Raw genomic sequence first — 10,950 nt, forward strand, 5'->3', positions numbered from 1 at the left:
CAAAAAACGTGTTTGAGAATGTAAATAGGGAAATGTGAACAAGGAAAGGAAAAAAAGAATTTCCTTATCAAAATATAGGGGTTCAACTTGTAGGGATTTTTTCTTCCCTGTCCAGTCTACTGTATTTATCTCTAGGATTTTTAGAAGTACAGCCCTTTGGCAACACATACCTTTAATGGCCAGATCATGAACCACACAGCGTGATTATACTTTGAAAGATGTCATATAACAATCTTAAGTTAAAGTTGCCTCTGATGACTCTAGCTCAGCAGAATGGTCCCCAAGAGAATAATGAAATCTTGGCTTCCTTCCAGCCAGGTAAAAAGCCGAAGCCATCTTAAATGCCTGAGAAATGAAACTTGAAGTTGAAATGTAAAAAGTTACAGGTCATTGTTGGGGGTGAGGGCGGAGATGATCTTATCCAGTAGAGTAAACGGCAGCTAGAGGTTGAATCATTCCTTTCTACTCCTTCCCCGTTAAAAAAAAAACATAGCTTTTGAGGTTGAAAGTCCAGGGTTGAAGCAGAAATCTTCAGGAGTTATTGGGAAATGACAGGTGAGCAGATTAATCTCAGGTAGCAAACATTCTGCTATAAGATACATGGGAAATACTTTTGAATTTCTGATGCATTTAAATCTAGGGCAATATTACACATTTTTTAAGGAAATAGATTCAAATTAAGGCTCTGGCTGTCACCTCCATTAAGACACCCCCAATTCTCCCAGCAGCACGTTATTCAACAGACACACTAGTTATTCAGTATCTTCCATGAGCAAGGTTCTTGTGGATACAGGGGCAAGCAAAACAATCAAGGTTTTGTATCAACTAAGACTTCGTTGGTCATATCACGATAGATAGAAAATTTGATCCAAACTGGCTAAAAAAAACCCAAAAAAAATATGTTGATGTAACCTACTCTTGCAGTAAATAATCCAGTCCTGAGAGAGCGAGAACTCACTTGCTCTGGAGAGACTGAATTAAGCCTTTAAGAGGGTGGATCCTTCATGACCCAAAGGCCTCTTTTCCAGTCTGTCCCTGGGTCTTAAAAGGAAAGAAAAAAAGAGAAGAAAAAGATCCCACCATCTGAACACTGTCACATTGGCAACTGAATTTCAGTGTCAGTGTTGGTGGGGTCAAAACATATTTAAACCACAGCACAGGACCAGCCCTAGGTGTGGTTTACTCCAGTTGGTCGGCCTTTCTGGAGCTTGGTGACTGCGCCCCATCTTCCTTAGGATAACCACATGGCCGTGACAGTTCTGACATTGCCTCTTCACACAGGTTGCTCAAGTGACGAAAACAGGTCTGTTTCCCTGCAAAGACGCAGAGGCTGGCTCTGTTTGGGTTGTCTCAGGACAGGTTCTCACTTCTGAACCAATGAAGAAGGGCTGTGCTAATTTCCAGGAATAAATCAGGGCCCAATTTGGAGTGGGGCGTGGTCAAACCCACCTAAACCATATGGGAGCCTGGGTACTTTGCAAATTCTGCTTTCTGTTGCCCTCACTGAGCTTACAGTTTAGTTGAGAGGCAGACAACAAATAAATAAACAAACAGATGCAATATAGGAAGTAAAGGAACACAGAACTGTGAGTCTGTGTCAGAGGGGCACGGTCCAGACTGGGAGGCAGAAGGTGAAATTTGAGCTAAGATCTCAGTGGTAAAGCAGGAGTTACTTTAAAAAAAAAGAGAGAGAGAGAGAGAAGATCAATTCTGGCATCTTTGAGGGGACATTTTTCATTCGACTTTTGTCTTAGGAGAGTTGGTGGGATACTTATAAATGTTCAACCAGTGTGGTACCCTGCACAATTCCCCGTTGGTGAAGTTCAAACCTGCAAGCCTCCAATCCTTTCCCAGAATATAGCCAGCTTTGTTATGCGTCCAATAGGATTATAACACGGCGTCGGCCCCGCCCTACTCCCATGCAGCTCCTCCAATAGAAACATAGCACAGCCCCTTCCGGCCCCTGTCAGGCTAATAAATACAGCCCTCTCCCTGCAACTCTCTCTTTTTTTTCCCTCCTGTTACAGATCTTCTGTGACAGCCCCCTTTAATAAATCTCTTGGTCCTGGCCGGGTGTGGAGTGATTACTGGCGCCGAAATCCTTTCAAGTCTGGAACCAGTAGAGGCTGTCTCTTTCACAGGCATTCTCTAATTTACTTTTCTTCCATTTGTTGCGGGTTTTTCAGGTCAGCCTGGGCTTTGAGAGTGTCAGCTCAACGGGTCGGCTAGCCAAGCCCCAGAAAGGGCTGCCTTGAGGGGCGGGTAAGCCTAGCCCCAGAAGTGTCAGCTCTCATGGGCTGTCAAGCCAAGCCCTGAGCGTGTTGCTGGTTCACGTGAGCTGGCAAGCCTAGCCCCCAGAATGTTGGCTCTGACGGGCTGGCAAGTCAAGCCCGGAGAGTGTTGCTGGTTGGGTGGACTGGCAATCCTAATCCCCCGAGTGTCTCAGCTTCAGAGTCTCGCCTTCTTCCAGCAGCTCTCCTGCCGGCTCCACCGCCTGGCAAACCAGCCTCTGGGATGCACGGCTCTTCAGCTCCAACAATCTACTGCAGCCTTTCAGTGTTGAGGTTCTTGTCCCATGCCCTGGAAGAAGGAAGGACATGGACAGCCGGGAAGTGAGAAAACAGGATTTATTGAGAGGACAGAGAAGCATCCCACAGCGGGCGGGGACCCAAAGGGGTTGCCGATTTGGAGCTGAAACCTGGTGCTCATATAGCCCTAAGGCTGAGACGATTGGCTAGCACTAGCTGTGAACTGATTGGTCCGCACTTAGCTGTTCTAAGGACCAATCAGCAGGAGGTAGGGGCCTGACGGTGAGCTGATTGGTTGCTTTTGATCCGAGAAGTGAGTACTTAAGCTCTAGCTTGAAAAGCTTGCAGGGAGCTTTTTTACCAAGGCTGAGCCTGAGAGGCCTGCAGGAGTTCACTACATTGTTAACAGAGCACTGGCCTGTCTTTTTGCCTAGCCTTTCTCTAGCTATCTCCTGTCTCACATTCTTCCCTCGTGTCTCCTTATTGCTCCCTACCTGGCCGTTAGGTACTGGGGCTGCAAATAGCAAGATTGAAGCTTTCTGTTAGAAAACTGTTCCAACATAAATATTTTATTATTTTTGATACCACCCTTCTGGCCTTTTCCACCATTGTAACCTCTGCAGCAGGAGGCAAGCAAGCGTTATTCAAACTTGCAAAACTGTGAGCCAGTGTATGTTCCCCTAAACTACCTAATATTAGTCCATTAGCTTTCAACAAGCTTAACACATAATGTAATCATCTGCAATTACACCCTCTTGTCACCTCCTTTTAGTCTATGGTTTCTCTCATTGGATTCCTCTCTTATAGCCTGAAAGCCTGGCCCAGAACTAACCCTGTCTAGCTTGAATGAGGAATTATCATCACCCCCTTTTTAGTCTCTGAAGTATCTCTCCTGTTCAAGTCTAAAGTTCAGCTGCATAGGATTTCCAGGAAAAACTCCCATCAACAATCACACATCCACTCATCCAGGTCACTTACACATTGACTTATTCACTCAGAAAACCGGAGGATGATATTGACAAGATCATTATTCTCAAGGGATTTAGAACCAAGCAGAAAACTAAAGTGTAAGCCTGCAATAACAACATGGATGGGACAAATGCCCACCAATAGGATTACCAGACAAAATACACGATGCCTGATTACACATGCATGGTTTAATTGTAAGCTCTGGTACCCTCCCACTGGGGCAAGTGCCAGGTACAAGGAATACACATGAGCACTGGGGAAGCCTTCCTGGAAGAATTGACCTCCAGATCAATATGAATAGAGGTAAGTCAGAAGGAGGAGGATAGGGGAGTGTTCCCCACAAAAAGAGAGAATAGCGTGTGTGAAGGGAAGGCCTAGATTCAAGAGCTGCCCTGGAGAATTCAAGGGAACGAAGCTGAGGAAGGGTGAAGCACAGAGGAAGGAGTGTGTCATGAGACAGGGGCTGGCAAGGTCAAAAAGTCCTGCTGTGGCACCTGGACTTGACCCTGAGTGCAGATATTTCTGGCCAGAGTGCAGTAGCTGATTGGAAGGGGTGTCTGGAGACAGGAGGACAGGGAATGGTATCTGTTGTTGTCATAATGATGTGTGATGGTGAAGGCTGGGAGGAAGAGAGAGACGTGGATAAGCTACTTAGCAGGCAGAGGATTTGATATGGTGAAGGAGAGGAAAGTCAGAGACACCGTACACACTCCACACGAGATGGGCCACTCACTGGGGTAGGGGACGCAGGAAGAAGTGGGAATGGTGCGCCATTGGCCTCTTGGATTCAGAGGCACTCCTTGGCTTCCTGCCACTCTGCTTGGTGTCCAGAGGGCTGTCCTGCAAACCCCACCTTCCAGAGCTCCTCATCAACTCCATTCCAGGTAGGTTTGGCCAGCGGAAAGCATGGACAGAGGGCTAGGTTAAAAAGCCTGTCTTAAGACAGCCCAAACAGAGCAAGCCTCTGTATCTCTGCAGGGAAGACTGAGGCACAGACCTGTTTTCGTCACTTGAGCAACCTAGTGTGAAGAGGCAATGTCAGAACTGTCGCCACCATGTGGTTATCCTAAGGAAGACGCAGCGCAAAGTCACCAAGCTCCAGAAAGGACTGGGGCTGGTCCTGTGCTGTGGTTTAGATATTGGGTCATGAAGGACCCACTCTCTTAAAGGCTTAATTCACCCTCTTATTTTTTATTTTTATTTTTTGAGTTGGAGTCTCACTCCGTTGCCCAGAGTGGAGTGCAGTGGCACACTCCTAGCCACTGCAGCCTTGACCTGCTGGGCTCCGGCGATCCTTCCGCCTCAGCCTTCTGAGTAGCCGGAATTACAGGCATGTGCTACCACGCCCGGCTGATTTTTTTTGATTTATTGTAGAGATGAGATCTCACCAAGTTGCCCGGGCAGGTCTTGAATCTGTGGGCTCAGACAATCCACTCACCTTGGCGTTGGGATTACAGGTTGAGCCACCCAGCTCGGCCAATCCACCCTCTTAAAAGCCTAGGTGTTTTTCCCTCCGGCTCTGCTCAGGCTGTTGCTGTTCCACAGCTGTAGCAGACTGGCAGCCATTCTACCCCTGGAGCCCTGCCCTCACCAGGCATCTCCCCTGGGCTTGGGCTGTGCTCTCACCACCTCCTTCTTTGCTTCTCCAGCCATGAAGTGGCTGTAACTTCTGAGTTTTGGAACCCTCTGGGTTGTCTCCCCCACCCATTTTTCCCTTGGGCTTTTCCACCATCAGATGAAATAGACTTTACCGAATGGCTTGCCGTGGGCTGTTTTTCTGAGTGGACATCGCCTGATATGACGAGTTGAGTTTCAGGTGCCTGCATGTGACAGTTAAAGGGAGTTTTTTCACAGGAAGTTTCTATATAGAGAGGTCTGAAACTGCAGAGAGTGGTCGTATGTGGAGACAGATCTCGATAGTAATTGAAACTTTGGGAATGAATGAGATCCTTCAGGGAGACTGCAGAGGGAAAAGAGCAAAGGACCTGACAAAGCACCCCGAGAAACACTCAAAGGAAAGAGAAGCTCAGAAAGAGATTCAGAGGGCATGGTGAGAGAGAAAACCGTCAGGACGGTGGTGGCACAGAAACCCAGGAAAGAGATACAGTGAGTCCCCTACATATGAACAAGTTCTGTTCTGAGAGAGCATTCATAAGTCCAACTTGTTCGTAAGTCCAACAAAGTTAGCCTATGCATCCAACTAACACAACCGGCTATTTAATACTGTACTCTAATAGGTTTATAATACTTTTCACGCAAATAATAGATAAAAAGCAAATGAAAAAATTTTAATCTTACAGTATAGTACCTTACGTGATTGGACATGCAAATGCATATTTGCATCTTTGAAATTTCTCAACTTCAAAGTCTGTATGCAGGGGAGTTACTGTATTGTCAAGATTGAGGCATCATCTGAGAGTGCCAGCTCTGCTGGGAGTTCACATAAGCTATGGATTGAGAAGTGTTCCTTTGGATTTGTCAACAAAGAAATCATGAGAGACTTCAAGGAGAGCAGATCCTTTAGAGTGGTGGGTGGGGACAGAAACCGGACGTGAGGGCAACAGGAGGCAGCTTGGGAAATCCAATCTGAATGGACATATGAGTGGGGTTGGCAGACAGACCCTGAGGGCAGGGGGTGGGGGGTGTGTTTCCCCCAGGAGAGAGTCTGTGGCTGTTGAAATGTAGGTGGGGAGGAGTCAGTAGAGGAAGGGATTGTGAAGATGTAGGGGGAGAGGATGGTACTCTGAGCCCAAGGACGACAGGGTTTTTTCTAGGATGCGAACTGGACATTCCCTAGCTATAGCTTTCCAGGTAGACTCTCAGGAGTGTCTCCTTGACTCCTTGGGTCTGCAGCCCTCGATTCATTTGCTTGTCCCCTCTTTTCTCTCATTACATCTGGGTGTAAGTCATGAAAAGGTTAGGCGTTGTTCAAAAATTTAATTTGTAATTAATTATTTTTGAGAGACTGGGTCTAAATTTTACCTTTTAATTGACAAAATCATACTTGTACATTTTGTTAGGGCACATAGTGATGTTTCCATGTGCAATGGATCGTGATCAGATCAGGGTAATTAGCATATCCATCATCTCAAACATTGATCATTTCTTTGTGTTGGGAACATTCGATACCCTCCTTCAAGCTGTCTGAAACTAAGTAAGATATTATTGTTAACTGTAAGTCATCCTACTGTGATAAAGAACACTAGAACTTCTTCCTCCAGTCAAGCTGTCATTTTGTGTCCTTTAACGAATCTCTCTATCCCTCCCTTCCTTCTATAGGAAGGTTAGGGTCTTGAATCAGTACATCATGCCAAAACAAACAAACAAACAAAACCCAAAACATCAGTGATAATTTGCTTTCTCTAGGCCTATGCCATTTTGGAGACCTACACGTTGTTTCTCAAAAAGCTCAAGTACCCAGTTGTTCCTCTAGCATTGGAAGACATTGCTGTTTGTTTGGGGACTAGATGAAGGGGACACTAGCCCTTAGGAATAATGTTGCTTGTGTAGAGTAGGCAAAACTTTAGGAGCAAAGCTTTTCAGTTTTACCTGTCGTGGGAGCCCTCACAGAGAAAAGAAGACCCAAGGAAGTAGCAAAACCCAAACACATTTATATCAGGTTGAACAAAGAGAGGCAATTGTGGAAAAGTAACTAAATTATGTGGGCAGGCCAAAAGAAGATAAGAATTATTTTAACAAGGTCTGTTTGTACAGAAACTCTTGCTTATGACTTCCCTTAGAAGAATGTTGCTTTTCTCCTGGTACATCTTTCATAGGGGAGTTTTTATCTCCTGCTTTCCGGAAGAAAAGGGAAGATTGGAATGTTCTTCTTGCATCTGCCTTTTTTTTTTTTTGAGTTGGAGTCTCACTCTGTCGCCCAGACTGGAGTCCAGTGGCCTCTCCCGGCTACCGCAGCCTCGACTTGCTGGGCTCCGGTGATCCTTCCGCCTCAGCCTTCCGAGGAGCTGGAATTACAGGCATGCGCTACCATGCCCAGCTGAATTTTTGATTTATTGTAGAGATGAGGTCTCACTGCCCAGACGGGTCTTGAACCCGCGGGCTCAGGCAATCCACTCACCTTAGCCTCCCAAAGGCACGGGATTACAGGCTGAGCCACCGAGCCTGGCTTTCATCTGCCGTTTTTAAAGTGCCTTAAGCTAAAATAATTTTTATACCAAGGTGGCTTATTTTGGGATGCATATTCTGTTACCTTTCATTTAAAAACAATGCAAAAAACGAGGTGCTTCCACAGTGAGAGGCTCCTGAGAACTGAGACTTCTCAGGAATGGCCTGCTTACACACCTCACATGTCCCTCCAACTCTGGGCTCTGAGTTCAGTGAACGCTGGGTGGATCAAATCTCTGCCATGGGGTAAACGGTCACTTTTTCCTCTCTTTTTTTTTTAGAACAAATTTTATTGAATTTTTACAAAATATATGTTAAGTATTTATATTATGGGGCTTGACTGTATCCTCATGATCGTCCTTCCCTTGTCCTTGTCCGACATTTGCCTTCTTCGGGTCTTTAGAACTCAACCCCTCTGGTTGATCCACCCAGGTGTTCACTGAGCCTACCTTCCTCCTCATCTGGTTGTTGTTGATGACATGTGTTCTCTCTCACTCCTGGTGGCCTCACCCCTCTCCAGCGGCTGTAGGGCCCAGGGAGGTGAGTTTGCTTTGAGCCAGTGGCAGTCAACTCCATGAATAGGTGGACGTGGTGGGGCAACCCGAGTGAGCCAGCACTGAGGTATTTATATTGCTGGGCATCAAGGAGAAGGGGAGAAATGGCAGCCCTGCGTTGCCCTGGGAGTTTTGAGACACAGGTGCTTGGGTCCCCGCACTGTTACACACCCAGCCATGCCTTTCTTTGTTCTCGTTTGACTCTACTCAGGTTTCTTCCCTTTTTGTGTCTTAGGAAGGTCAATACCAGCCGAGGAGTAGTCCCCAAGTGCTTACTACTTCCACGCCCTGGTTAGGTTTCATATCCACCTCCTAGAGTTTTAACATGGGGCGTGGCTTCCTGCCCTAGTCAATATTTCCAGCAGCCTTCCTTAGTGATCATCTTATTGTTTGTTTTCTTTCAAGTGTGTACAAATTATATCACACATTTGTGATCAAAATGATACAAAGAACCAAACGCACACTTTCCATTACATCCTAGAAGCACCAGTTGGTGTTAAATTGTCTTATTTTTTTCATTGTTCTTATTTTTTGGACTATTTTTCATCCAAATCTGTTTGTTTTTTCCCTTCAGATGATCATCTGCTAATATATTATGTGAATTGGAACACACGAATATATTTTACACTCATTTTATTTTTTATTTTTTATTATTTTTTTGAGTAGGAGCCTCACTCTGTGGTCCAGGCTGGAGTGCGGTGGCATGCTCACGGCCATTGCAGCCTTGATACTCTGGGCACTGGCAATCCTTCTGCCTCAGCCTTTCAAGTAGCTAGAACTACAGGCGTGCACCACCACGCCTGGCTAACTTTTTGGATTTACTGTAGAGATGAGGTCTCGACAAGTTGCCCAGGATAGTCTCGAACTAGGCTCAGATAATCCTCTTGCCTCCGCATCCCAAAGTGCTGGGATGACAGGTTTGAGCCACCGTGCCCGGCTACTCTCATTTTCAATGTGTACCATTTACCTTCACAAATCTTTGGTGGATACATGATAACAAAAATGCTTTCGAAAAATAATGCCTTACGTTTACAGAGCAGTTCATATAGGCTATTCACACTCTTAATTCTTCCTCCAACCAAGCTGACTATGGCTGGAATTGCTCATGCATCTGTGGGGTTGGTGGAGAGCTGGCTCTCAGTGAGGAGGCACAGCTCATGGGGCTGACTGTGTCACACGTCTCACATTCTCCAGCAGGTAGCTGGGGCTTGTGTCTGTGGCTGTGGCAGGGCCCTAAGTGGAAGACTAGAAGATGCAAGGCTTCCCAAGGCCTAGGCCCGAGGTGGACCACCATCATTCTGCTACACTCTGTTGGCCAAAGCAAATCACAAAGTCAACCCAGATTCACAGGGTGGGGAAACAGACTCCACCTCTTGACAGGAGAAGCAGGAAACTCACATTGCAAGGAGGGAGGACACAAGGAGGAGACTAGTTGGCGCCATTTTTGCAATTTTGGAAGACAACTGGTATCTTGCTCAAGGAGGTTATCAAAAACTTTCACTCTCCAGACATCCCGGATTTCCATAAATCTCCATCTCTGGTTTGGTGGCTACTAAAAATTCCTAATCCATTTTGGTAAGGGGGCATTTTACGATGACTATTGTCTTTCTAAAATGAATAGTTCTATTGTTGATATTCCACTGCTTTTCATCCATTATTTATAAGGCTTTCCTATATGTATGCGCAATTATATTTCTGTGTATATTTTAAGAAATAAATTGCACAGGTCTCTTTTCTTTCTCACCCCCTACAGATGTTATAGAGGCAGTAAAAATGTTCACATTTTGTGAGAAATTGGAATAATCAAGAGTTACCTGGATGGAATGCTATTAATGACAGCAATTCACACTAGAGTACTCTTTCATAGGAAACACTCAGGGTCTGTTAACAGATTAAAAGTACTAAAAGACACTGATCTAGAGAATTTTCATTATCCTGTGCTCTGAAAACTCAGGATTTCATTGGTTTGAATGAGCCTGAAAATACATTTTTATTACTAGAGGCATAGAAACCTCTAGCAGCATTCTTAATAAAGCAAGGTGAGTTATAAGCAATCGTCTGATGAAGGTTAAATGTACCATATTCCATGTTAAGAAAAATACAATGTAAAAGTCTTACCATGGAAGAAAATCTTTATGTGATCTTTTAAGAAAACTTCAAGAAAAATAAAGACATGACACTATATTAAATTTAAAGCCAGCGACTTATAAGCAAAGCAAAGAAAAGACAGTCTGATTCAGGCTGTTGCATTGTTCTGGCATTTTATATGTCTCACCTGTTTCTCTGGCCGTTTTGTGTCATAAGCTTTTAGGGCACGAAGAACAAGCCCATCTTGATATGGTACTGAGCAAATGCACCTAGAGGTTCTCAATAAGTCGGCATTAAATTCTAAGTCCAAAAGGGACCTTGAGAAGCCCTCTGTTCACATCCTACTACTCCTGGTCATATGTGTTTTAACCAATGCAGACAAACAGATCTTTTTTCTTTAAATCTCTAAATTCAGATACTCTACAATATGAAGTCACATCTCACCTTTGCTCTTTTATTTTAATGTCAACTTTCTATAGTGGTTAAAAAGAACCGACAACAAAAGTTACCATCTTAAACCGTTTTAAGCGTTTAATATGTTAACTGTATGCATTTTGCTGTGCAGCCGATCTCTAGAACTTTTTCATCTTGCTAAATGAAAACTCTACACCCATTGAACAATCACTGCCTCTTTCCCCTTCCCTTCCAGGCCCTGGCAAAAATTACAATGAGTCCCTTCCATAGGA

The sequence above is a fragment of the Carlito syrichta genome, unplaced genomic scaffold, assembly GCF_000164805.1.
Source record: "Carlito syrichta isolate Samal-C Ts95f unplaced genomic scaffold, Tarsius_syrichta-2.0.1 Scaffold302089, whole genome shotgun sequence".
In the NCBI taxonomy this organism is placed as follows: domain Eukaryota; kingdom Metazoa; phylum Chordata; class Mammalia; order Primates; family Tarsiidae; genus Carlito; species Carlito syrichta.